Consider the following 25,851-nt stretch of genomic DNA (forward strand, 5'->3'; position numbering starts at 1 on the left):
GGTCGCGGATTCGCACCCTCGTCGCACCAAACATGCTCGCCCTTTAAGCCGTGGGGGCGTTATAATGTTACGGTCAATCCCACTATTCGTTGGTAAAAGAGTAGCCCAAGAGTTGGGAGTGGGTAGTGATGACTAGCAGCCTTCTCTCTAGTCTTACACTGCTAAGTTAGGGACAGCTAGCACAGAGAGCCTTCGAGTAGCTTTGTGCGAAATTCAAAACAAAAAACAAAACGTATATTTTAATCATAACCCTTGGCATATAACATCCTTATTTCTTACTATATTTATTACTGTGAGTTTACTATTCGTATAGTTTAGGTGGTTTTAAAATTGAAATTGACTACATATACCTGTAAAAAGAATATTAGGATAATGAACGTAAAATTGTATTTGTTTATAGCTAAGACGGGGCATTATCTATCGTCTTTAAATATAAGTTTTGTGTGTGTTTTTTTTATTTTGCGCAAAGCTACACGAGGGCTATCTGCGCTAGTCGTCCCTAATTGAGCAATGTAAGACAAAAGGGAACGCAGCTAGTTATCACCACCCACCGCCAACTCTTGGGCTTCTCTTTTACCAACGAATAGTGGGATTGACCGTCACATTATAATGCCGGCGAGCATGTTTGGTGTGACAGGGATTCGAATCCTCGATTTTCAAATTACGAGTCGAATGCCTTAACCCAACTGGCCATGCTGGGCCATTAGGTATAAGAATGCAAGCGTAGCGATAACAAACTCCTTTAAAAAGTCTTAACTTCTGTATATTTATTCAAAATCGTGCTGGTAGATTAGATATTTAATACGTTTATTTTCTTTAAACAGAAAAATGATCTTCAACAAAAACAATAAGTGGAAAATAGAGTACAAATCTTAGATTTAGGCACCACTAATTCAGGACTGTTCACGTCAGAGAGTGTAACTAGTAACGGGCATTCATTCTCTCCCTAAATAACTACTTTTAACCGAAAAGCAAAATCGGTTATCCATAGTTAAGTAAGTGTAGTTTGCTTAGCGTCGTGGGGGCGTTATAATGTTACGGTTAATCCTACTATTCGTTGGTAAAAAAGTAGCCCAAGTGTTGGCGGTAGGTGGTAGTGACTAGCTGCCTTCCCTCTAGTCTTACACTGCTAAATTAGGAACGGCTAGCACAGATAGCTCTCGAGTAGCTTTGTTCGAAATTAAAAAAAAACAAACAAACAAACAATTATTCCATTAGTTTCTGGGGTTTCAGCGACATCTGATTCAACCATTTTGTTCCAATAGAACACAGAACTAAGAAAGTGTAATCGGTGCCAAACTTGGGTAACTTACTTTGCAAAATATTTGAGGGTTAAGAAATTTGCCAAATAAATGTAGATATATTAGAAACATGTTCAAAATCAAATTACAGCGTGTTTTCTCTTTCTTTATTTATCTAGATAACTCTTACCTTGACCTTCTAATATAAACTAGGAGTACATTAATGGTGATCGTTCTTTCAGTACAGAAAACCACACTAATAATACACACAATGTAGTTGAGCGAGGCAGTAAAACAATAAAAGGACTTTGAAATTTAAAATAACATTTATGTGTGTAAATTACAACATTCACAATGAAAAAAAAAAGTTATAAACAAGACTTACGTCAAATCTTGAAGGCAGTAATGCACTGTTTAACCAGTTTCGAAAATCCAATGTTCCACTTAACACTTGTGCAAATTACGAGTCCACAGGACCCTAGAAAAAATCCATTATAAATATGACGTAAGGCTTGGGTGCCATATAAACAACCGATTTCTTGTAAATATTATTGGAGGTTTGTTATTTTTCAGTCTGAAAAGAGGTAATCAAGTACAAGAGTAAAATGAAGACAGTTCACATGAATTTCTCAGTAGACGAGGGTTAACATTATCAGAGTTTATGACACGTGCTCACCTTATTATTTTATGGTTATAGTACATTATCAGTACTATTACAGAGTTTATGATACGTGTTCACCTTACTATTTTATGGTTATAATACATTATCAGTGTTATTACAGAGTTTACGACACGTGTTCACCTTATTATTTTATGGTTATAGTTTTCGTTTAAGTTTTCTTCTTGTGAAAATTATCATAGAATTAAAAAAATAAAATCAATAAATTAGTAATCAGAAAACTTCGTTAACTTTACAATCTGTATAGCTAACGTCATGACTAAACACTCTGGACTACTTACTATATGCATGCATTGTGTAGAGATTGTTCCTTGTGTTTGATTATTAACTAATCTATATGGAGAAAACATGATGTGAGAATTGTGTTTATTCAGTGATGCGCCTGTATATTACTTACGGTAACCGCACGAGTTTGGTTGTCGTAACGGCAGGTGTTAATCACGTGATTCACATTTGCGTTTGTCTGATTAGTTACATAATCACTGGAAAAAGGAATAACTGAATCTCCAGATGAATCGGGTGAAACGAACTTTTTCTATAGCTAGAATGTATTCAAACTAGTTTGTTGAATGTCAACGGTTGAATGGTTCACGGTACAAAATGTTGTTCCCGTGATTAGTCAGTCTCTACTTGAAGAAGCATGAAGAAAGCTCTACATTTGTATTGGTGGTAAATGTGGGGTTTCCATTATGCTAAGTACTTAAGCATGACATGTGAGTGGCACGTGATGTCTTAAGCATGTTAAATTATAAATATTTTGGAGACGTCACACAAGCCTCAAAACAAAGATTATTGTTTCTGCATATATATATATATTTAAGTAAATGTTAATGATTCTATATTAATACACTGCATAAAAGTAGTCTTGCCGTAGTTACTTTGTTAAATCAAACATCTGAGTTTTTTTTACTATTGTCTACGGAAAACATTTATATTATTGTTCAATTGTTTGTTTTTGTTTTGTTTTTTAATTTCGCGCAAAGCTACACGAGGGCTATCTGCGCTAGTCGTCCCTAATTTAGCAATGTAAGGCTAGAGAGAAGACAGGTAGTCATCATCACCCACCGCCAACTCTTGGGCTACTCTTTTACCAACGAATAGTGAGGATTGACCGTCACATTATAACGTTCCCACTGCTGAAAGGGCGAGCATGTTTGGTGTGACGGGGATTCGAACCCGCGACCCTCAGATTACGAGTCGAACGCTTTAACTCACCTGGCCATTTCGGGCCATTATTGTTTAAATAGGAAATATCAAAACAGATTAAGGTAATGAAAGTTTTATTGTTGTTACTATTTCTTTCGCGACTTTACCGTTTTTTATTGATTTATAAGAAAATATTCTAAAGAAATACAAGAGTAGCAACGTTCTTTGTATATCTTTTTTTATATAATTTACGTTTGGTTGTAGCTTTAGAGTTTTGCTATAAAATATTTTACCGTTTATTGGCATTAAACACGCTCACTGAATTCCAAACCTGTTGATAAAATGGTGCTTGCAACAATGGAAAGAAACCTCTCTGACGGTTTTATTGGACGTTAAGACACCAGTTTTAGGCGTTCACTCCTACATATTTACTAGAAACAAGTCCTGGGAGCATAAATCTGTCATTCTATCTGGATGTACTCCACAAACCCTTGTGATCAGTTCCAGAACCTTGACCACTCTATTTTGACATGCCCTTACAAACGTGTTCATATCTAGTCTGTTGTTCGAACTAATGGAGCCTCTTCATATTGGGCGTTTTCTTTGTGCCGACAGAGAAAGTGAGTTTGACTAAAGCTCTGCATTAATTTAAAAACGATGTTTTTCGAAAACCTTTCCAGAAACTGGTAAAGTCTAGCTTAGTTTAACTCTTGTGATGGACTTATCAGGTCCATTTCCAGATTGACGATAAACACATGACCTGGTATTATATAGTCCACTCCCTCTATTACTTTGTCCGCTATAGCACCTGGTGTGTAACAGTGATAAAATCCACGTATTCTTTTAGAAATGGATGATAAACACATGACTTCGTAATTTATAGATTGATTCCCCTCTTTTGCTTGGTAGAGAACAAACAACTCCTAATGTGTAACAGTGATAAAGTTCACGTATCCTGTTTGTCACAGGATCAGTTACAGAAAATAATAATAAAAAACATTTCCATATAATTATAAATTAATAAAGTAAGTCCATATAATGATAGAAATATATGTTTTATACTTTATATAACATAATTCATTAAGACTTTACAATAAAAGAGAAGTCATAAATTCATTTTGTAACTTCAACGCTAAAATACACGAATCGCTAACAAAAAGGTGAACTTTAGAAATGAATAATTCAGAATCACCAAATCATAAAACAATTCAACGTAATTATCAAATAGACTAAATCATGCGCCGTTGTTTTGTGTGTTACATAGTTATATAATTGTTGCAAAAATAACAGTTTCTAGCTAGAAGCTTTACGTATTCGGAATTCTAATTACATTTAAACATTAATCTAAGGCAAGTTTTTACTTGAAGAAAGATAATAATAACCAGTATTGGTGTTATGAATCAGAGTTTTATCAAGGCAGTCACTGTATAATCTGCTGTATTCACTCAGTGCTGTTATCTTTTCAGATAAACTGATTTCTGATTAATAGCAACAAGATCAAACAGAATATTTGCACAGTGACTTGAATCTGAAAATTTGAATGATTTTTAAGTTGAGCAAAATGTAATTAGGTTGTACACGTTTGATGTTTGTTTTGTTTTTGCCGGGCCCGTTTGATGTCACGGAAAATTATTTTTGCTTAACAGACATACGCATATACAAAACACAATATACGTATTTATGTAGACACTGACGTAATTGTCTCCGCTGGATTATTGTATTGAAGTTCAGTTTTTCTCTTGGGAGATGAATTTCTGCATAGTTAAACATGTTAAAATTTAAATAGAATTAAACCAAAAATAATGATTCGAGCTTCAAAAACCTTTTTTCTCTCACGTGGCATCACTACTTGTCTAGTCACTTTCTCATATCATCCATCAAATGAGATATATCGATATTGTCCACTCGGCCAGTGAAAGGATGTTGCGAGTGTGAGTGATATCTGATATGGAAGAGCCACACAATTCTTTTAGATATTAATTATTTTTAATCATATGGCCATTCTGAAGTTTTTTGATTACGTGATAACCCTACAATTAATGAGATACACACATTGTATCTGAGGACCAGTTGACATTTTAAAAATCCCTTTCTGTAATTGGTTTCTCGACGAAACTATGAAATTATATAATTTTATAATCATGTAAAACTCACACAGTTTAGTACATACATTATATAGCGTATGTAATTTGATAGCTTCGAAAGCAATTAATTTGATATCCTCTCAATCTGTGATTGTACAGACCGGCAACTACTCTAACTGTTATAAAGTAGAAATCACACAAACGTATTGCACATGCTCTTTAGTGTGTATCACTTAAAAGCAAGGAATGACACTTGCTTTCAGTTTGTGATTGTAAAGATTCTTGACTCTCTTAACTGTCGATACTTGAGCAACAACCATCCAATATATTGTAGATATCGCATTTACTGAAACTATAAATACTGTACATCAACGGTCACAAATCCCTTTTAGTCATAAGCCAAACACCATAATGATTGTCCTAATTTATGCAGAAAGCATGGTTAGCTATTTCATTTCAATCACTGTCTCTCAGTCTCCAGAAGTGGACCAGTAATGTCCAGTGCTATCTTTTGCAGAAGATAACCAACAGTACGATGCTGAAACTTACACTGCTTCCATTAGTATTTTCCCTGGACAGCACACTTCATATATTATTCACACCAGCACTGAAAATCTCGATTGCAATTCGTTCAAAAGGAACCATTACCAAATGTTAGTACAGACGCATGATATCCCTTGGTATCATTCAGTCCCTCCATGAGCTCTGTGACTTATTATTCGTAGCACGTTCAGAGAACCATATTTCTTTGGTTTATAGTAACAGTGTTAAGTATCTTGTAATTTACTATAGATGTATCCGCGTTATCATACTCTACAAGAGTGAATCAGGATTCACCTTGTTATTTAACAAGGAACGTCCATGCTAGGTTGAGTCTTTCAATTGCTTTTCTCTGAATCTTTGAGGTGGTGAGGATGCCATCTTTCCATTTTAGTTCATGTTTGCCTTTGCTATAATGGGTATTGGTAAGGTTTCAACTCCCAAGTAGTGTATAATATTAGTAGATTCTATTAAGGAAGGAGATCTCATCATATGATGAGATACACTATTCACATTTCCCTGTTGAAGACCCATGCAATGAATTACGGCAAAGACATGTTCTTGTAATGCTATAAACTAATGTGCTCTCACTCATTTCAGATTTTTAAAGTTCGTAAGCCATTTCAGGGAAGTATGTTCCTCCAAGATGGTGAACTTCCTACCATACAACTGATGGTGAGATATAATTAAGCGAAAATTATAATTGCAAGCACTTCCTTTTTCATTGAACAGTATCTGTATTCAGGAGTCATATGCATTCTATTCTATCTTGAAATAATAATACCATAGCTCTATCTATCTAGCCGTTTGTATTAATATCTATAACAGATCACAGCCTCGTCATGGATATGCTTGTACTGGAACATCCACTTGATCACATTCCTCATCTAGTATGCCACGTAGATTTTGTGCTCAATGTAAAGTTTATATTAAAGTTGGTGATAAAGCCCTTCATTGCTCTGGTGAGTGTCAAAAATGGTATCATTTAAGATGTAAGAACTTAACTGAACAGGATTTGGAATATTTAAATGAAATTGGGAAAAGTTATGAATGTGATTTTTGTATGAGAAAAAGAAAGTTAAGCCTAAATAGTGAAACTCCATTAAGAAGGACTGTGTCCATTTCGTTAGAGGGGAGACAGTTAATCTTGTTGAGAATAGTGAGCTTGATTTAAATATGGGGAGGCAGATATGAAGTGGCTTAAGACAAAAGTTACTGAAATTTTGTCAAGACTTGATGACTTTCACTTAATTAAAGTAAAGGTCGAAGAATTAGTGACTTCCTTTCAATATTATTCAGAGAAGGTAGAAACTATGAGTGAGGATATCACAACTTTGAGAGCTGAAGTTAAGGAGTGTAAACAGGAAAATAAAACATTAAAGCATGAAAATGAAGAATTGTGGAAGGAGATGGCAAGTTTTCGGAGGAAGATGTGTGAAGCGGAACAATATTCTTATAACTATAATGTTTTGATTGGAGGTATTCCAGAGAAGCCTAATGAGAATTTGCAAGAAGTTGTTGAGAAAATTACAACTACTTTTGGGGTTGACTGTGCTCCTACAGATGTTGACACTGTTCATCGTATAGGAAAGAAAACAACTGAAAATAAGAGTCCGAGACAGATTGTTGTTAAGTTTTGTCGTAAGCAAATTAAATTTGATCTGCTTAAACTTAAGAAAACTAAATTTCGCTCTCTTAATACTAATGATATTAAGGTCTGTAATGAATCTTATCCAGTTTATGTTAACGAACATCTCTCCCCATATTATCGTGATATTTTCATGCAAGCAAAACGAAAACAGAAAGATCTTGGCTATAAATTTCTTTGGGTATCGAATGGTAATATTCTTATTAGGAAATCAGAAACTACTCAGCCCATTGTTTTACGTTGCTTGATTGATCTTAATAATTTATAAATACTGCAATGGCTGATGATTTTGATGATATTGTTGGTGTTACACCAACTTTGTCTTCTCTTTCTGATTTACCAAATGTTTTTTCTGTTGGTCATTTAAATTTAATACATGTTAATATTCGAAGTCTTACTCAAAATTTTGACCAATTTCTTGTTTTTTTTACAATCAAGCGTTGTTAAATTTCATATAATAGCTTTTTCTGAAACTTGGTTTGTTGAGGATGGATTTGTTTCCTTTCGATTCCAGGTTACTCCTTTTATTCTTCATCTTCTGGTCTAAATAAGGCTAGTGGAGTGGCAGTTTTGTTAAATTTGAGATACTGACTATGATAAAAGAAGTGCAGTACATTAAGTCTGATGCTTTAATTTTATTTTGTATGATTCAAAATAAGAAATTTAATCTCTTTGTTGTTTATCGATCTCCTAGATTGCCTGTATTGAAATTTATTGATGAGCTTTCATTAGAATTGAATTTATACAAATATGATATTAATATACTTGTTGGTGATTTTAATATAGATGTTTTGGCATTTGATGATGTTTGTTATAAAATGCATATTTTAAGTTTTTGTCTGAGAACAATCTTCGTATTATTATTTCTTCTCCTACACGGATAACCAATGTTACTGATTCTTGTATTGATCATTTTTTAATTAGTGGAAATACTATTAAAAATTGTTATTCTTATATTGTTGAGTGTTTTTTGACCGATCATTTTCCAATTGTTTTATGTATAGATATTTTATCGGATCTAGAACATGTCTCAAATGTTCAAAAGATTAAGTTTAATGAATTGAGTTCTTGTTTGAATTTTTCAGATTGGTCCTGTGTTATGAATTGTTCTGATGTTAATGTTGCTTATGATAATTTTGCTGAAGTGTTAACTGATTGTATTCAAAGTTGTACTACTACTGTTTCTGTGTCACGAAAGTTTAGAAAAATTAAGCCATGGATTACCAGTGAATTGGTTTTGTTAATGATTAAAAGAGATAAGTTAAAAAAGAAAGTGCATCAATTTCCTGATGATATTTATCTAAAGATTAGATTTAAGTGTTTAAGGAATTATGTTGTTAGCTTGACCCGTAAGACTAAATGGACTTATTATCATAACCTGTTTAAGAATGCTAAAACTATTAAACAGAATTGGAATATTGTTAACTCTATTATTGATGTTAAAAAAAAAATAAGAAATTTTGTAATTTTGGTACTACTGATTTATCTGATTTGAATTATTTTTTTGTTAATGTTGCTAAATCTACTTGCTCCGATCCTAAATTTTGTTCTCAGGGCATGCCTCCTGCTCCTTCTTCTTCTTGTTACCTATATCCTGTTACTGTATCTGAAACTATGAATAATATTTTCTCCTTATCAAATTCAGCTTCTAATGGTGTAGATGGTGTTTCGGTTAAGATTTTGAAAGCTAATGCTAATCTTTTTTGCACCAATTTTGACTTTTTTAATTAATTTATCTTTTACTCAAGGGAAGTTTCCTAATGCTTTAAAGTTATCATTGGTCATTCCTATTTATAAATCTGGTAATATTTCTGATTTTACGAATTATAGACCTATTTCCTTATTAATACATTTCTCTAAACTATTTGAAAAATCTATGAAGATTAGAATTTTATCATTTCTTGATAGACATTCAGTTTTGTCTCCTTCTCAATTTGGCTTTCGGTCTGGGCTTGGAACGGAGGTTGCTGTTGCTAAACTTGTGGGAAGTATTACAGAAGCTTTGGATTCTGATCTTCATCCAATTGCTGTTTTTCTTGACTTAGCCAAAGCTTTTGATTCTGTTAATCATAAAATATTGTTAAATAAATTATCTTATTATGGTTTTAGAGGCATTGTTTTTGATTGGTTTTTTTCTTACTTTCACAATAGAAAGCAATCAGTTTGTATCCATAATAATTATAGTGATTGGCTTACAATTAATGTTGGAGTACCACAAGGTTCTGTTCTGGGCCCTTTATTATTTCTCATTTATATAAATGATATTCTTTACCAACAGTTTTTGGAGATATCCAAGCCTATGCCGATGATATTGCTGTTGTTTATAGTAAGTCAAATCTAATTAATGAAGCCATTATTTCTAGTGATCTTAATAAAATTAAAATTGGCTTTTCTGTAATGACTTATCCTTAAATATATCTAAATCTTTTCTTCTTCAGTTTAACCTTTATGGTGTCATTCCAGCTTTTCCTTCTATTTTTATCATTCTAGTGATTGTTATACTTACCCTAATTGTAAGTGTCCCAAATTGACTCAAGTTTCCTCTGTTAAATATTTAGGAATTATTTTAGATCGAAAATTAAATTGGCAATTTCATATTAATTCTTTAGTTAATAAATTAAAATATAGTTCTATGCTAATTTTTGAACTTAGTCATTGTGCTCCTTATCATATTTTGTTAAGTGTATATTATGCTCTCTTTCAATCTTTCTTACAATATTGTATTTCAATTTGGGGTGGCACATATAAGACTTTTTTAATTCCTATTCACAAGTTGCAAAAGTGTTTTCTCTCTTATTTTTACTCATAGGCTTGATACCGATTTCAGTAAATTTAACTCCCTCTTTCATATGATAAACTTTATTTATATTTTTTAGCTTTATCTACATTGCATGTTTCTTTTAATAGGCCTTTTAAAGTCACTTCATATTTTACACGACTTCAATCTTTTTTTTCCAATTAATGTACCCACACCACGTAAAACAGTTACACTTCATCAATATCTTTATTTGGCACCTCGTATTCATAATTTTATTCCTTATAGTATAAGATCTTCTATTAATCGTGTTAATCAAAAGAAATACTTAAAACAATGGATCTTAAATACTGATGATAATATTCTGGGAACTTTATATTGATTTTGTAAGTTTTGATTTTACATTATTATGTGTTTAACCATCACAGGACGAGTTAACTCTTTGTTGATGGTTTTATATTGATATTTGATTTTTTGTGTCTAATTTATTGCTTAATAAATTTATTATTATTATTATTCTATGTGCATCTCATGTTTCGTGAGAGCAGACAATGATACTGTTCTTTTGGAGAAGCTGACCACATATCATTTATAATAATACTCAAAACTAAGAAAACTGTTTTACTCTCATCTCTTCACAGATTGAGGCCAAACAGATATTAGGCTACTTTCGTAGAGACTTTATCTCTCCTGACACTGTGACCAGAAACTCCAACTGTATTTGCAAGAGCGAACCCTTCCCCTTGTTTCAATTTCAGCCATCTTTTAATTATCCACTGGAATGCCATTTTCAGGTTCTCAACTGCAGACTTAAAAGTGTGCCAAAACACAGAAATATATCTACAAAACAAGACATCTGTCACACTGTAGTCCCTTTACTGTGAGTTCCATTAACTCCTCGAACGTACTAGGAAAGTTACATGTACCAAAAGGCCATGAGACAAACTTTATACAAGACAGATATTGTGTTTAAAGAGGTTAACGTACTTTCATCGCCTAGTTCAAATTGCTAGTATCTAGATGCCACATCCAAGGTGTTGAATTAACAGAAACTTTCTAATTTATCCAGACATTTATCTATTCAAAATAAAGATGTGAATTTGCGTTAGCACGTTCATCCCTTCTAAGATTAACACAAAACCCTACTGTAAAAACCCGTGTTCAAATACAATAAAAACAGTTTGGTGTGTAGGAATAAGCACACGTAAAAGTCCATGTTTAAATAAGACGAAAACAGGTTAATGTGTATAAAGAACCCTGCTGTAAAAGTCCATGTTTAAATAAGACAAAAACAGGTTAATGTGTATAAAGAACCCTGCTGTAAAAGTCCATGTTTAAATAAGACAAAAACAGGTTAATGTGTATAAAGAACCCTGCTGTAAAAGTCCATGTTTAAATAAGACAAAACAGGTTAATGTGTATAAAGAACCCTGCTGTAAAGTCCATGTTTAAATAAGACAAAAACAGGTTAATGTATAAAGAACCCTGCCGTAAAAGTCCATGTTTAAATAAGACAAAAACAGGTTAATGTGTATAAAGAACCCTGCTGTAAAAGTCCATGTTTAAATAAGACAAAAACAGGTTAATGTGTATAAAGAACCCTGCCGTAAAAGTCCATGTTTAAATAAGACAAAAACAGGTTAATGTGTATAAAGAACCCTGCCGTAAAGTCCATGTTTAAATAAGACAAAAACAGGTTAATGTGTATAAAGAACCCTGCTGTAAAGTCCATGTTTAAATAAGACAAAAACAGGTTAATGTGTATAAAGAACCCTGCCGTAAAGTCCATGTTTAAATAAGACAAAACAGGTTAATGTGTATAAAGAACCCTGCTGTAAAAGTCCATGTTTAAATAAGACAAAAACAGGTTAATGTGTATAAAGAACCCTGCCGTAAAAGTCCATGTTTAAATAAGACAAAAACAGGTTAATGTGTATAAAGAACCCTGCTGTAAAAGTCCATGTTTAAATAAGACAAAAACAGGTTAATGTGTATAAAGAACCCTGCCGTAAAAGTCCATGTTTAAATAAGACAAAAACAGGTTAATGTGTATAAAGAACCCTGCCGTAAAAGTCCATGTTTAAATAAGACAAAAACAGGTTAATGTGTATAAAGAACCCTGCTGTAAAAGTCCATGTTTAAATAAGACAAAAACAGGTTAATGTGTATAAAGAACCCTGCCGTAAAATCCATGTTTAAATAAGACAAAAACAGGTTAATGTGTATAAAGAACCCTGTCGTAAAAATCCATGTTTAAATAAGATAAAAACAGGTTTATGCGAATAAAGAACCCTACCATAAAGTTCCATATTTAAATAACACAAAAAACTTATGTGTTTGAAGAAGTCGTAAAATGTTTTAAAATTCTAATTTAAGGGTTTTTCCATTTACATGCTGTTTTTCATCAGTTTGTATCTTACAAACATACACTGTATATTGGGACATAATAGAGCAGGTATGTTTGTACACATTGTGGTTTTTCAACATGACCATTAACACCGTTAACACACTCCTTTCCAAGGTCAAGCTCGTGCAATTTTGCTCTGGCCGAACCTCATTTTTCATACCGAAAAGTTTTTGCGCGATTTAGGGCTATTAGGTATGAATACGGTTTTTGTTAATTTCAAAAAACGAGTGACATGAGCCGTTATGAAAGTCCATTTACTTCTAGGACCATATCACTCACATCATGTTTGTTCTAACAAGAGACATATTTTATTTTTGTAATAAGTAACCTCTTGGGAATTTTTTTAAAAAATCATTATTTTCGATGAAGATTTACAATTCGATGTTTATAATAAACACACACACATATATAATCACTTTTGATACTGTAATATAATACTTATAGATACAAGTAAGTGTTTTAGTGCCTAAACATTATTATAAGACCATAACAAAAACTTAAAAACAAGCCTTTCGAACCAGACTCAACTAGTCCCTTACAAATTGAAAATGCTGTAATGCACATAAGCGTGACACAGATTTAACAATATATTGTGCGTCGCTCACATGTGAGGGACGCTGCACGCTACCGTGAAATTACATCACTCGTATACGAGGGACGCGGGAACGAAAATGTTAAAAATAATTCTTAGTCTTCAAGTATGAAAAAGGAACAAACAGCATAATATAGGGGTTTATACATAATGAAAAATATTATAGTAGATTTTGTGTTTCATACAATAAAGCACAATATTATGTGTATGTTTCTGTTCAGTGTGATAAAAAATAATATTGTAGAATTGTTTTTTTTTTTCATGCAACAACGTTTTAGTTTTTATCTATATGATAGAACACTATGATAGAAAAAGAATACAACTGAACACATTTACACATTTTTTCCAGGTATTTATTCATATGATAAAACATTATATTGTGTGTGTTTCTTTTCAACATGACAAAAAAAGTATTATACTTCTGTTTCATGTAACACAACATACTTTCCCAAGTCTTTTTATTATAGAAATCTATTTTGTCTGTATGTTTTTAATATGACATAGAACTATATCGTGTCCATATTTCTTTTCAATATCATAAAGCAGCACGTTGTAGATTTGTCAAGCAACAAAACATTTTTACAGGTTTTATTCGCACAATATAACACTGTTTAGTGTGTACGTTTCTTTTTAATGTGATAAAACATAATATTGTAGTTTTTCATGTGCAAAAGAAAACACTTTTTTACATCTTTATTCATATGATGGAACATCATATTGTATGTAAGTTTTTTTTAATATGATAAAATACAGTATTGTAATTTTTTAATGTTTGTTTGTTTTGAATTTCGCGCAAAGCTACACGAGGGCTATCTGCACTAGCCGTCCCTAATATAGTAGTGTAAGATTAGAGGGAAGGCAGCTAGTCATTAGCACTCACCTCCAACTCTTGGGCTACTCTTTTACCAACGAACAATGGGATTGACCGTCACTTTATAACGCCTCCACGGTTGAAAGGGCGAACATGTTTGATGTGACGAGGATTTGAAACCGCGACCCTCAGATTACGAGTCGAGTACCACCTGGCCATGTCGGGCCCTAATGCAAAGAGCATGCTGTTTAGGTTTTCATTCATGTTGTGGGTTGTTTTGAAGTGTGATAAGTATACGAAAGGAAAGTGTAATGGTATCTTAGAACGTTCCCAGAAGCCGTAGAAACTTGCAATAATAATTTATAATTATTGATAACAAAATACTATCTATTAATAAGCTTATTTACGTTACACTTCGTATCACGTATGGTAATAATTCCTTACATGAAGAGTTTTCGTTACTAACTGGCTTTACAGATTAGCAGAACTACATGTGACACTTTACTGTGTTCTCTTTAGTTTTCTTTAAGATATTATGTACAGAAAATGTACAACAGCCATTTAAAAAGTGACAGGCCTTTGTTCTCTGACGAAAACACCTCTCGTCAGTCTGGCACCCTGTCTTTTAACAAACACTCCAACGATATAGCTCTTTTCACAAAAGTTGCAAGTCTACAAAATAATTAAAAACACTTTACAAAAGTTTTACAAAATTCGAATATTTATTAACTCAAGGTCCCGCTTTTCTCGAACTTAAAAACTGGCGAAGAAGAAGACAGTAATAAGAACTATATTCCGGTGCCCCTCGAAGTACCAGGTGTGCTGAGGATCTGCGCATGTGCGACTATTTTGGTGCCTGTGGCGAAAAGTGATGGAGTGCGTTGACTCGGCGTCGCTTTTCAGGTCGGACGTGGCAAGTAATGTTGTAGGAGCAAATATATATGTGTTAGTGATTATGTGTTCGATCGAACAATGAATCCACGAAGTCTCTTAACTGTTCGTCTAGTAACAGAATGTGTTTGCTTCTACTAGTGTTACTCAGGCATATAATCATAATTGTTGAAGACTTTCCAGAATAGAACCTCTCTAAGGTAAGCTAATTTATCTCTAGTGTGAAGAAAATCATTAGTAGCTAATCAAGCCTACTTTCGAGTTAATTCTGTTTATAATCTAAAAAAAAACACAAGATAATTCGTGACGTTCATAAGGTGAATAGGAAACCATCAATGTGAAAAACTGGACGGTTAACCTGTAGATGGTCTAAGAAAGTCGAAACGTTGTAACCTGCTTTATTAGTAAAAGTGTTAATACCCATACTAGCCACCTTGAGACACATTAATCTGAAAAACTGTCCAAATAGTGTATTCGAAACTGTTTTGTATGTATAATATACTCTTTGTTCTGAGGTAATGTCCGGAACCCATGCAGAGTCCTTCATCAGGTTTGGTTTTGATACAATGGACGGAGCTCATGCAGAGTCCTTCATTTTGTTTTGATACAATGTTTGGAGCTCATGATGAGTCCTTCCTTATGCTTAGTTTTAAGACAAATTTTGGAGCTCATGCTGAGTCCTTTATCATGTTTGGTTTGGATACAGTGTTCGGAGTTCATCATGACACCTTCATCATGTTTGGTTTTGAGACAATGTTCGAAGTTCATGCAGAGTCCTTCATGATGTTTCGTTTAGATGCAATATTCTAAACTCTTTCACCATGTTTAAGAAAGAACAAAGCACGAACACAACATTTTTTTCTCAAAAGTACACGTGCAGGCTAGAGAAATCCATAAATTCCAATGCACATGCCGAGCACTTTGAAAGAAGCGCGTAGTAGAGATTTGTATAATGATTTCACTTTAATTCTAAATAAATCTTTAAAACAATTGTACAGTAAAACTGGAAGTACAATTTTTTTACCCGATAGTTCTGAAGAAGAAAGAAGGCATTGCCATCCTCCAAAACGCGAAATATTTGGAGTAAAATTCCTGGTGAATATTTCTGGACCTTTAATTAAATCATTATGTACGGTTAGAACAGAGAAAAATTGAAACTACAAATTTATAAAGAGCAAATTAATTATTACAGAGACGAATCATGTATATACGCATAAATAAACGTCTTTATCGTCACAGAGTTTGCACTTTCACATTGTTATTTTCAACGAATAACACTAAACAGATTGTCTCGGTTCAACAACTTTACATCTGATTGAGGGGCAGACGGCCCGGCATGGCCAAGCGTGTTAAGGCGTGCTCTCGTACTCTGAGGGTCGCGGGTTCGCATCCCCTTCGCGCCAAACATGCTCGCCCTTTCAGCCTTGGAGGCGTTATAATGTGACGGTCAATCCCACTATTCGTTGGTAAAAGAGTAGCCCAAGAGTTGGTGGTGATGACTAGCTGCCTTCTTTCTAGTCTTACACTGCTAAATTAGGGACGGCTAGCACAGATAGTCCTTGAGTAGCTTTGTGCGAAATTCAAAACAAACAATGAGGGGCAGTTGAAACGCGCACAATCTCACGAGATGGCGTGAATAACAACTTACGGGGTATTAGAAAAAGGTAGACTTCAGAACTGAGGAAATAGCTAACCTATGTGATTTTTATTCAAGCATTATGAAACTACATTCAATTTTACGTCATATTCTTCCTCAAAAATCGTCACAAATAAACTAATAAAGAGAAAAAAACATTTGAATTTGTTGTTATTTCTAACATGAAAACGTTGTCCAGCAATCCGCTCAGAAGTTTGCTAACAGGTATATTTTCATGTACGATGACTAGTGCTTTTTTCAGTGTTTTCATGAAATAAAACTATCAAATACAACGTTCCACAACAAACCGAAACGGACGATGACACAACAAGGTTTCTTGTTAATCAGATGGTTTATTTATTGGCACGTGTTTCAACTTATTATAGATGTTTTTTTCCAGATTTTCCTGTACAATACAATACAGTTTCCGGTCAGACAACGACTAGCTGTTCCAACTATTTGATTTCATAAGTGTGGCTCTTCTGAATGACAAGTTTTATGTATAAATAGAATAAATAGCGAAATCCAGTGGATGTAATAAAGAAACAACCTATAACTCGATAAATCACTTTGTTTAAGTCCGATATTATGGGGCTGAACATGAGAAAGCAATTAGGGCATCTAGGCTGTGAATCTGAGGATTCGTGATTCCCGACTCGTTAACGTAAAAAGAAAAAAAATGTTCTCCAAAATCTAAGGCCGTGGGTGGGCTCTATGGGTAATGATAACATCTCTCTATTAGATCAGGCAAGAGAAGTGCAAGGACTAACGAGGGGAACAGTTAACTTGCTGCCAGTTAGGCTTAACTTTTCCCAACTGTAGACCGATTAGTTTCAATCCCAAAATTCCACGAACTGCTTGGTATAGTGTTAACATTGTAAAGTGCTTTTAAGTTTCATTGTAAAACAATACACGTCAGAAGGACTGTATTAAAGACACTTCTCTTTTTAACAGACCCACTGATATCTACCCTCGGGTTTACGGCTGAAAACAAGTGTTTTAATCTTTGCGCGATCTGAGTTTGGTTTTAATGACATTATTTTGTTTTAAATAAGTGACCTTTATTAAATGTTTCATAAGTCTTCCCTGTCTTTAAGAAAGTTGGCAGTTCAGTTGAGGCACTCTTTGTAAACGGTTACTTCGATAACTATTTTTTAGAAGAAGGTCAATACTGACAAACAACGATTTATAAACATAATGAAGTGATTTATGTTTCGGGAAATATACTGCAAAGCTCGATTGATTATTCAGTTGTCTTAATAAGGTTGTTTATAAAATTACTATATTAAGATAACGTGCATTCATACTCGAGTGTCAAAATTGGTTCGAAGAAACGAAAAAGTTGATAACCTTATAATACGATGTCGTATTGAGAGTTGATAAAATAGGCTGTTTGTCTTGATTATTTTGTTTCATATTTCAGCTGCTAGGTGGTATAAGCATTGTCAGTTACATTGTTTTAAATCTGGATGTAAGTTCGTAGTAAATTATCTGAAATAAACTGAGTAAAAAATTGAGATACTCCGCCTTTAACATTCATTTGACAAATACTTGTATACATTAATTATTGTTTTAAATAGCTGAATGTTGTATGCATTCATATATATATATATATATTAACTGGTAGATAATAAAAAAGCAACCATCCAACAGCTTCGCTAGATGGTTAAGGCACTCGACTCGTAATTTGATGGTCGTAGGTTCGAATTCTTGTCACACCAGAACATGCTCCCCCTTTCAGCCGTGGAGACGTTATAATGTAACGGTCAATCCCATTATTCATTGGTAAAAGAGTAGCCCAAGAGTTGGCGGTGGGTGGTGATGATTAGCTGCCTTCCATCTAGTCTTATACTGCAAAATTAGGGATGTGTAGCGCAGATAGCTTTCGTGTAGCTTTGCGTGAAATTCAAACCAAACCAAACCAACAGCTTCGAATGTCTGTTCCTTTTCCTTTTGTTTTTAATCCTTACATCGAATAGCACGTGTGTGTGTTTCCTTATAGCAAAACCTCATCGGGCTATCTGCTGAGTCCACCGAGGGACCCTTACAACGAACCTACGACTTCTTAGTGCGTAGCGCGTTTGTTTGTTTGTTTTTGTAACAATAATCGAACCATGAATCCTTCGATGTACAGTTCGAGCACGCTAGACACTTGGCTACTCTTGATTTAGGATATAGGTTACTGTACTTCAATTATAGCCGCAGTTAACCCTTGAGATTATTCAGTTATGAGAAGATAATAATTTCACGCAATAACTCTTGAAAGTGAGAAAGCGTAAAAAATTACTGGGCGAGGTTGTCCTTGGTTTTCTACCCTAATTGTAGGCTTCGTGATTCTTCGTTTACAGATCCTTGGTTCAGCACGACAGACTAACCACATAGATGAACAAAGAGGTGGAAAGTGTAAGTTTATTAGCGAGAACTGACACACTTGTGATGTCATTCTATAGCAGATTCATAACGTTCCTCGCAAGAATAACCTTTCACACTTGATTTTTATGTATTATGTATTTCTTATAAGAAAAAAGTATACACAAAGTCGTTATTCACAAAAGTAAATAAAAAAGAGTAATTTCCAATGAATAAGAAAAACTTTAAAGCATAACACGTAATGTAAAATAAGGTTTAATGTTAAACTAAAATAGCTGAATAACATTTTGAAAACGTCTACGTGTTTATATATATATATATGCATTTTCATCACCATTAAACGTATATCCCAATATGGTAAATGTGCCGTTTGTTTGTGTTTTTTGTTTATTTGTTAAGTCAGTAATAGAGACGCCTGACAGTCTTAGCCACACCCAAAATAAAAAATATATATATTTAAAAATAAACTACAGAGTGATGTTGAAGGAAAGAAATGCTGTCTTTTTACTTTGGTCTATAATTGTGTTGTTTTATCGTATTTTTTGTTGTTGTTCTTTTTCATCTCATAGTTGTTGGCAACTTAACATTTTTTTTAAATGGACATCGAGTAACTGTCCACTTTGGCACGACTGCTTCTCGTACTCGGTTGGTTTTGGAATGGTTTCATCCCTAGATCAACATATATAAGTCATGGAGAAATAACTAAAAATTTGCAATGTGTACATCGTCAACTCTCAAAGTGTATCCATTTACCTTGTTCATGTATTACTTGTGAATCATGTGAGCGTGTAACAGTCTTGATGTATATCTTGCAATGTGTACATCGTCAACCCTCAAAGTGTATCCATTTACCTTGTTCATGTATTACTTGTGAATCTTGTGAGCGTGTAACAGTCTTGATGTATATCTTGCAATATGTACATCGTCAACCCTCAAAGTGTATCCATTTACCTTGTTCATGTATTACTTGTGAATCATGTGAGCGTGTAATAGTCTTGATGTATATCTTGCAATGTGTACATCGTCAACCCTCAAAGTGTATCCATTTACCTTGTTCATGTATTACTTGTGAATCATGTGAGCGTGTAACAGTCTTGATGTATATCTTGCAATGTGTACATCGTCAACCCTCAAAGTGTATCCATTTACCTTGTTCATGTATTACTTGTGAATCATGTGAGCGTGTAACAGTCTTGATGTATATCTTGCAATGTGTACATCGTCAACCCTCAAAGTGTATCCATTTACCTTGTTCATGTATTACTTGTGAATCATGTGAGCGTGTAACAGTCTTGATGTATATCTTGCAATGTGTACATCGTCAACCCTCAAAGTGTATCCATTTACCTTGTTCATGTATTACTTGTGAATCATGTGAGCGTGTAATAGTCTTGATGTATATCTTGCAATGTGTACATCGTCAACCCTCAAAGTGTATCCATTTACATTGTTCATGTATTACTTGTGAATCATGTGAGCGTGTAACAGTCTTGATGTATATCTTGCAATGTGTACATCGTCAACCCTCAAAGTGTATCCATTTACCTTGTTCATGTATTACTTGTGAATCATGTGAGCGTGTAACAGTCTTGATGTATATCTTGCAATATGTACATCGTCAACTCTCAAAATATATACTTTTTCCCTGTTCATGTGTTACTTGTGAATGATGTAAACTTATGATAATCTCAATAAACATTACCTGATTTTTGCTGGCAAATTCTATTTCAATTCATGATCGTCTGCGTTAGTATTTTAAATCAACATTTATTTTCATAGCCGCTTCACCAAGAATACTATCAAATTATTGTATGCTCAAGTATTATACTGTTTAAACGTTATTTAACACCAGGAGTCAAATTAATTTAATATCATTTACAAACACAACAAACAGTTACCGTCAATACATGACCCACTTTTTAAGTAACAGAATCTAATGGTTTTGAATGACGGTTCGATTAGATATAGTCAGTTAAAAGCACACAATTTGTAGGAAGTTAATCTTTCTCAAAAAAAAAAACAAATCACAGATCATTCCGTGTTTGCATATTTTGGAAAAATATCTGACATTTATATTACTGTATATAGTTTTATTTTTTGAATGTTTTAATTTTGAATTTTGCGATTAGTAATAATAATATATATAACAGAAGTAGGAAAACAAATAGTCCAAATAGGCCCGACATGGCCAGGTGGGTTAAGGCGTTCGCCTCGTAATCTGAGGATCACGGGTTCGAATCTCAATTGGGGTGTTATAATGTGACGTTCAATCCCACCATTCGTTGAGTAAGGAGAAGCCCAAGAGTTAGTGGTGAGCGGTGATGACTAGCTACCTTCCTTCCAGTCTTACACTGCTAAATTAGGGACGGCTAACGCAGAAAGCCCTTGAGTAGCTTTGCAAGAAATCCAAAAACAAACAGATACTAATAAATATAAGAAAGTAAAAGCCATGACATCTTTTTTATTTTGTTGTCCCTGGATTTCGAGTAGAAATTGAAAATAATTATCAATTGTTTTTTGTTTTTTAAGATTCTTAACGTTGGTAAATTAATACGTAAACTTTACTTTTTATCTGCAAGCTTTACGGCCTCTTATCGGACCCTTCTACGGTCAACCATGTATCGAACAATGGATATTTAATTAAAAGTATTTTAACGTAGGACAAGTCAGGTGCAGCTACATATATAACACTTATTTATTGTTGTAACCTAGTTAAAAACTTGTTTGTTCACCTTGTTTTGTTACACAGCCAAGCCAGACACCCTTGTGGTTACGGATAGTAGTGTTCTCTAACGATCTACTGCGGACCAGGAGGAGGGCAACACCCATCGCCTGAAGCTGTTGTTATTGCCTCTAACTGTAATTATGCACCCACAGCTGAAAATGCGAAGTTGATCTCGAATTCGATACATGATTTCGAATCTCTATTCAGATACTGTAACTATTAAGCTACGACCAGACTCATACAGGAAGATAATAACGTAAATAAATTATTTTCAACAGTTAATGTAGTAAAACCAGATTTGTCTTGAAGACAACAGAAAACATAAACAAAAACGACAATAAAATTATAGAATATTCTTATACGTGCAATTAAAAGGTTCAAATAACGCAATATTAATATAAGTTTTGTAATGTTATATATAGTCTAGATTTTAATCTCTATGTACAGCATACTTGTTGATAACCATCCGTGATGACAAGAAAATCCACTTGTAAAGAAAAATATATATGTAAAAACGGCTGGTATGGGTAGAGAAAACTCTGTTTAGAGGAGCGAACAACATTTCGATCTTCTTGGTCAAACTTTCGTTCCTCTACATAAAGTTTTCTCTGCTCATACCAGCCGTTTTTTACATTTATATTTATATTTTATTTTTACTCTTTGTGGTATGAAAACCATTCTTCATGATAATATACAACAGTTTATTTATACAAAATTCTTAGAGTTTTAAACTAGCCTGTGTAACACTCACACGTAAAGTATGATTATAAACATACTCAAAAACTGAAGGAATGTTATTCAACACTGCGTTCTTAAGCTTGCGACCTTTTATGATTTAAAATAAGAGAGAAAATATTTTAAACTTTTTTTTAAATAAATAAGTTTCATATTAAAGCACCAACTGACAGAATCTAATTTCTTGTAGGTTTCTGTCAATATTTCGTTAAATGCTCTATTAATGTACATTTACCGAAACGGTTCAGTATAAAGTTCTCTTGCATAAAACGAAACTCGAAAAAAAAATGTTTATTGCAACTTATGTTGGCCTTAAGGAACATTTATTACGCTTTCCTAAATAGTTCAAAGATGTTATTTTTTCCTTTAAAATTATTTATGTAAATAATGACCTACTGCAAACACTAGACCGGTGTCAAGTCAGCGTATTTAAAGTGTGATTTAACAAATAAATTGAACGTTTGTAAGTTTTGCAGTTTGTTGGTTAGTTTAAAAAATAACAAAAGGGGGGTTTGTAAAATAGTTATTTCAATAAATGACTCACCCTTTGTTTTCCCACATCCGCTGGAATATTAGTACAGGTAGAAAGACGTACTCTTCACAGTTTGTGCCCTTTATTACTACTCTATTTTCTCAGACCGAAGCGACACCGTGTTTACACTCTGGAGGTAAAGGTAAATAGTTCACCCTCTCCCCACCATCCCTCAATTCCCACCACCTGTCTAACAAGTCCCTCCCTGTGTTTTTCCTTATGCGTCCCCCCTCATATCGAAATAGGAAATTTCTTGGACGTCTATTGTGGGCAACCTTAGATCTCATCACTACAACAGACTATTTGTGCCGTCAGAGTAATGTGGTGAAGGTTTGTTTTGAACAATAAAGTTCCAGTGACCTAGACATCTGCTGCTTCTAAAGGAATGGTCGCTGGTCATGCTGTTATAGACATTCTGGGAAAACTTATTGAAGCAGTGGACTGACTTACCTGCTCGGAGATTATTCGCTATGATGTGAAAACTAAAGAATATGTGGACGTTGGGCATGATATGGGCAGTAAAACGGGCTTACAACATGGTATAAAAGAGTAAATACATCATAAAATGAAATCGCTCATTTAATTTTTCATTTTCAGTTATGTGTCCATTAAATTAATGCGTGATATTGATAGACTTGTCATGCTATGTCCTAATGAAATACGTTGAATGTTTGTCATGTAATATAACCTACTACGAACTGACTCCATAAATCACCGATTTTTTAACTGAACACTCTTGAAGTCCTGCTTGGCCCGGCATGGCCAGGTGAGTTAAGGCGTTCGACTCGTAATCTGAGGGTCGCAGATTCGAATCTCCGTCGCACTAAATACGCTCGCCCTTTCAGCCGTGGGGACGTTATAATGTGACGGTCAAGCCCACTATGTCGTTGGTAAAAGAGTAGCCCAAGAGTTGGCGGTGGGTGGCGATGACTAGCTGCCTTCCCTCTTGTCTTACGCTGCTAGCCCTTGAATAGCTTTGCGCGAAATTCAAAAATAAACAAACTTAAAGTTCTGAGTTCTTTAGTGTTTGTTTTTTTCATGATTTGGATACGTACATACAAGACAAACCATGATATACGGCTGTAATTGTTTTGTGTATTTCTTTCTGCTTGCGTGAATGGTCGAATCTGTTGAATGTAGTGGCTTGGAAATAAAAGGAAATATCTGTGTTTTTGTACATATATAATTTTCGCTGAAATGGTTCAGTATGTGTTAAATGAACTGCTCGGACATGAAAAGAAACTCCTCTGAGGTTTTATACGTAACGTTTTCTACACAACTAATTCTTGTATGATGAAACCAGTGTCTTGGACATGCAAGGAATTTTCTCAATCTTTTAACGTTGATTTCTGGTTAGCTGGTTTGTTATACACTGAATGTGATGTATCGAAAACGTATTATTTAGAAATCAAACCAGTTTCTCAGGACATGAGCTAGGATGAACTCATTTTAAAACAATGTTCAATGATACAATTTATTTATGGAGAAGGTTCACTTTCTTGTTCTTTTCGTTTAAAGACGAGTGCACTGCTTGAAATAATTTGGTTTTATAGTAATTATAATAAATAAGAAATATTTGTTTGTTTTTTATTATGCAAAAAGGTAAATTATTACACTAACCTCTTGACATGACTTTTAAAGTGTATCTTTGTGTAGGTATTGTTTTATAGCAAAAACCACATCGGGATATCTGCTGAGTCCACCAAGAGGAATCGAACCCATTAGTTAAGCGTTTTACAACGGTATCAGCGGGTGGGGGATGTATCTTTACGATTCTCAAAAATAAAAATAAAAACAAACTTTGTCTTGAAGATATCGTCATCAGAGACTTCAAAATCAAAACTGTTGATTTTACCATTGGTTTTTACCATTGGAAAGCAATTAACATGTTAGCAAACACATTAGGTGGTGTGGAACGTCTTGTCAGTACACATACGAACTATGAAGGGGAACTTCTCTGGGTTCGAATAACGGTTTTAAATTGTAAATATGGTGCGAAAGGAACGTTTTTCGTTTTCAAGACTAAAAGTTTGTAAGGTTAACGTTACATAGAAATGTTAGAGTAAGTAAAATACAAATATTTCTCAAATTATTTGTCGATCTTCAAAATGTGTCTTATATTTGAGGAAAGTTTTCAAAAACTATTTTAATAATTCTGCAAATTGTACTTTTTTTATTAACGCGCAAAATTTTCCAGCAAAAATTAAGTGCTATTTCTGCGTTAAGATACAGTTTGTTTCTATGGCAACCAAAATTATTGGTTAAACACGATGCATTCCACTTACACCGCTTATAAAAACTTTACTTCGAAACTTATGTATTTATTTTGCTTATTAATTTGTAATTAAATGTTTTTGCTTGTAAGGTACATTAGTTTTTGTTTAAATTTCCTACAAAGCATGTCTTAGTTTCTTGTGTACTCTCTTTGCTTATTATTGGTTGAAAATCAAATTCGTAACTATAATTATCTGTTGAAAATGTAGTGATAAAATAAGGACGATAGAATAACGCGAAAAACAACAACTAAAAATCAGACTGCGTTAGCTTCGTGGCTTACGAACAGGTTGTTTGAGGTACCTATTTGAAGGTCAGGACAAGGAGGCCATAAAAAGTTCCATCAGGCATTGACCGTCTGGCAACAGTTGGTGACCAACACGCGCCTCACATAAAACCGGGTATTCGACTCAGCCCCTCTTTCACGTGGTTCATGTCTTAGAACGACTGCCTTGTTTAGGTCCGGTTATTTGACCTGACCTTAGACAGGGCTTAGCTTTGAGTACACGTGGTCGCGAATTACCAGTTACTGTTTTTTTTTATTTATTACACTAGCCCCATCCTTTGATATCTAGGATAATATTTATTAGGGGGAGACATGTTTATTTGTATGGGATTAATAGTAGGGGCCAAAAATGGGGAATTGGAAATTTCCATTCAATATTTTAAGATAAAAAAAATAAGGTGCGTGAGAAGCAAACGTTTCACAAATATTTCCAGATATCCCTTCCAGTTACAAAACCAAATTGTAATTCAATCAATTATTTATCAGTGAATAACTAGAA

The 25,851-nt window shown here is 33.8% G+C and overlaps 1 protein-coding gene and 1 long non-coding RNA gene across 3 annotated transcripts in view; one reads left to right on the top strand and one right to left on the bottom strand.

Moving 5' to 3' along the window:
* Nucleotides 1-22,937, bottom strand: part of LOC143254376 (uncharacterized) — a 28,874-nt gene extending 5,937 nt beyond the window's left edge. The window contains exons 1-2 of one of the 2 annotated variants that reach the window (XR_013030169.1): nucleotides 22,805-22,937; nucleotides 1,627-1,719 (exon numbers count right to left, since the gene is read on the bottom strand). This is a non-coding gene — a long non-coding RNA (uncharacterized LOC143254376). Of the gene's footprint in view, nucleotides 1-1,626; nucleotides 1,720-2,201; nucleotides 2,289-22,804 lie in introns of those variants that run through there. The other variant, XR_013030168.1, reaches the window with a different exon arrangement.
* Nucleotides 14,801-25,851, top strand: part of LOC143254375 (uncharacterized) — a 57,726-nt gene continuing 46,675 nt past the window's right edge. Inside the window, exon 1 of the mRNA XM_076509453.1 lies at nucleotides 14,801-14,994. The gene's annotated coding sequence lies outside the window, so the exon portion shown is untranslated. The remainder of the gene's footprint in view (nucleotides 14,995-25,851) is intronic.

Source organism: Tachypleus tridentatus, chromosome 6 (assembly GCF_004210375.1).
Source record: "Tachypleus tridentatus isolate NWPU-2018 chromosome 6, ASM421037v1, whole genome shotgun sequence".
Taxonomy (NCBI): Eukaryota; Metazoa; Arthropoda; class Merostomata; order Xiphosura; family Limulidae; genus Tachypleus; species Tachypleus tridentatus.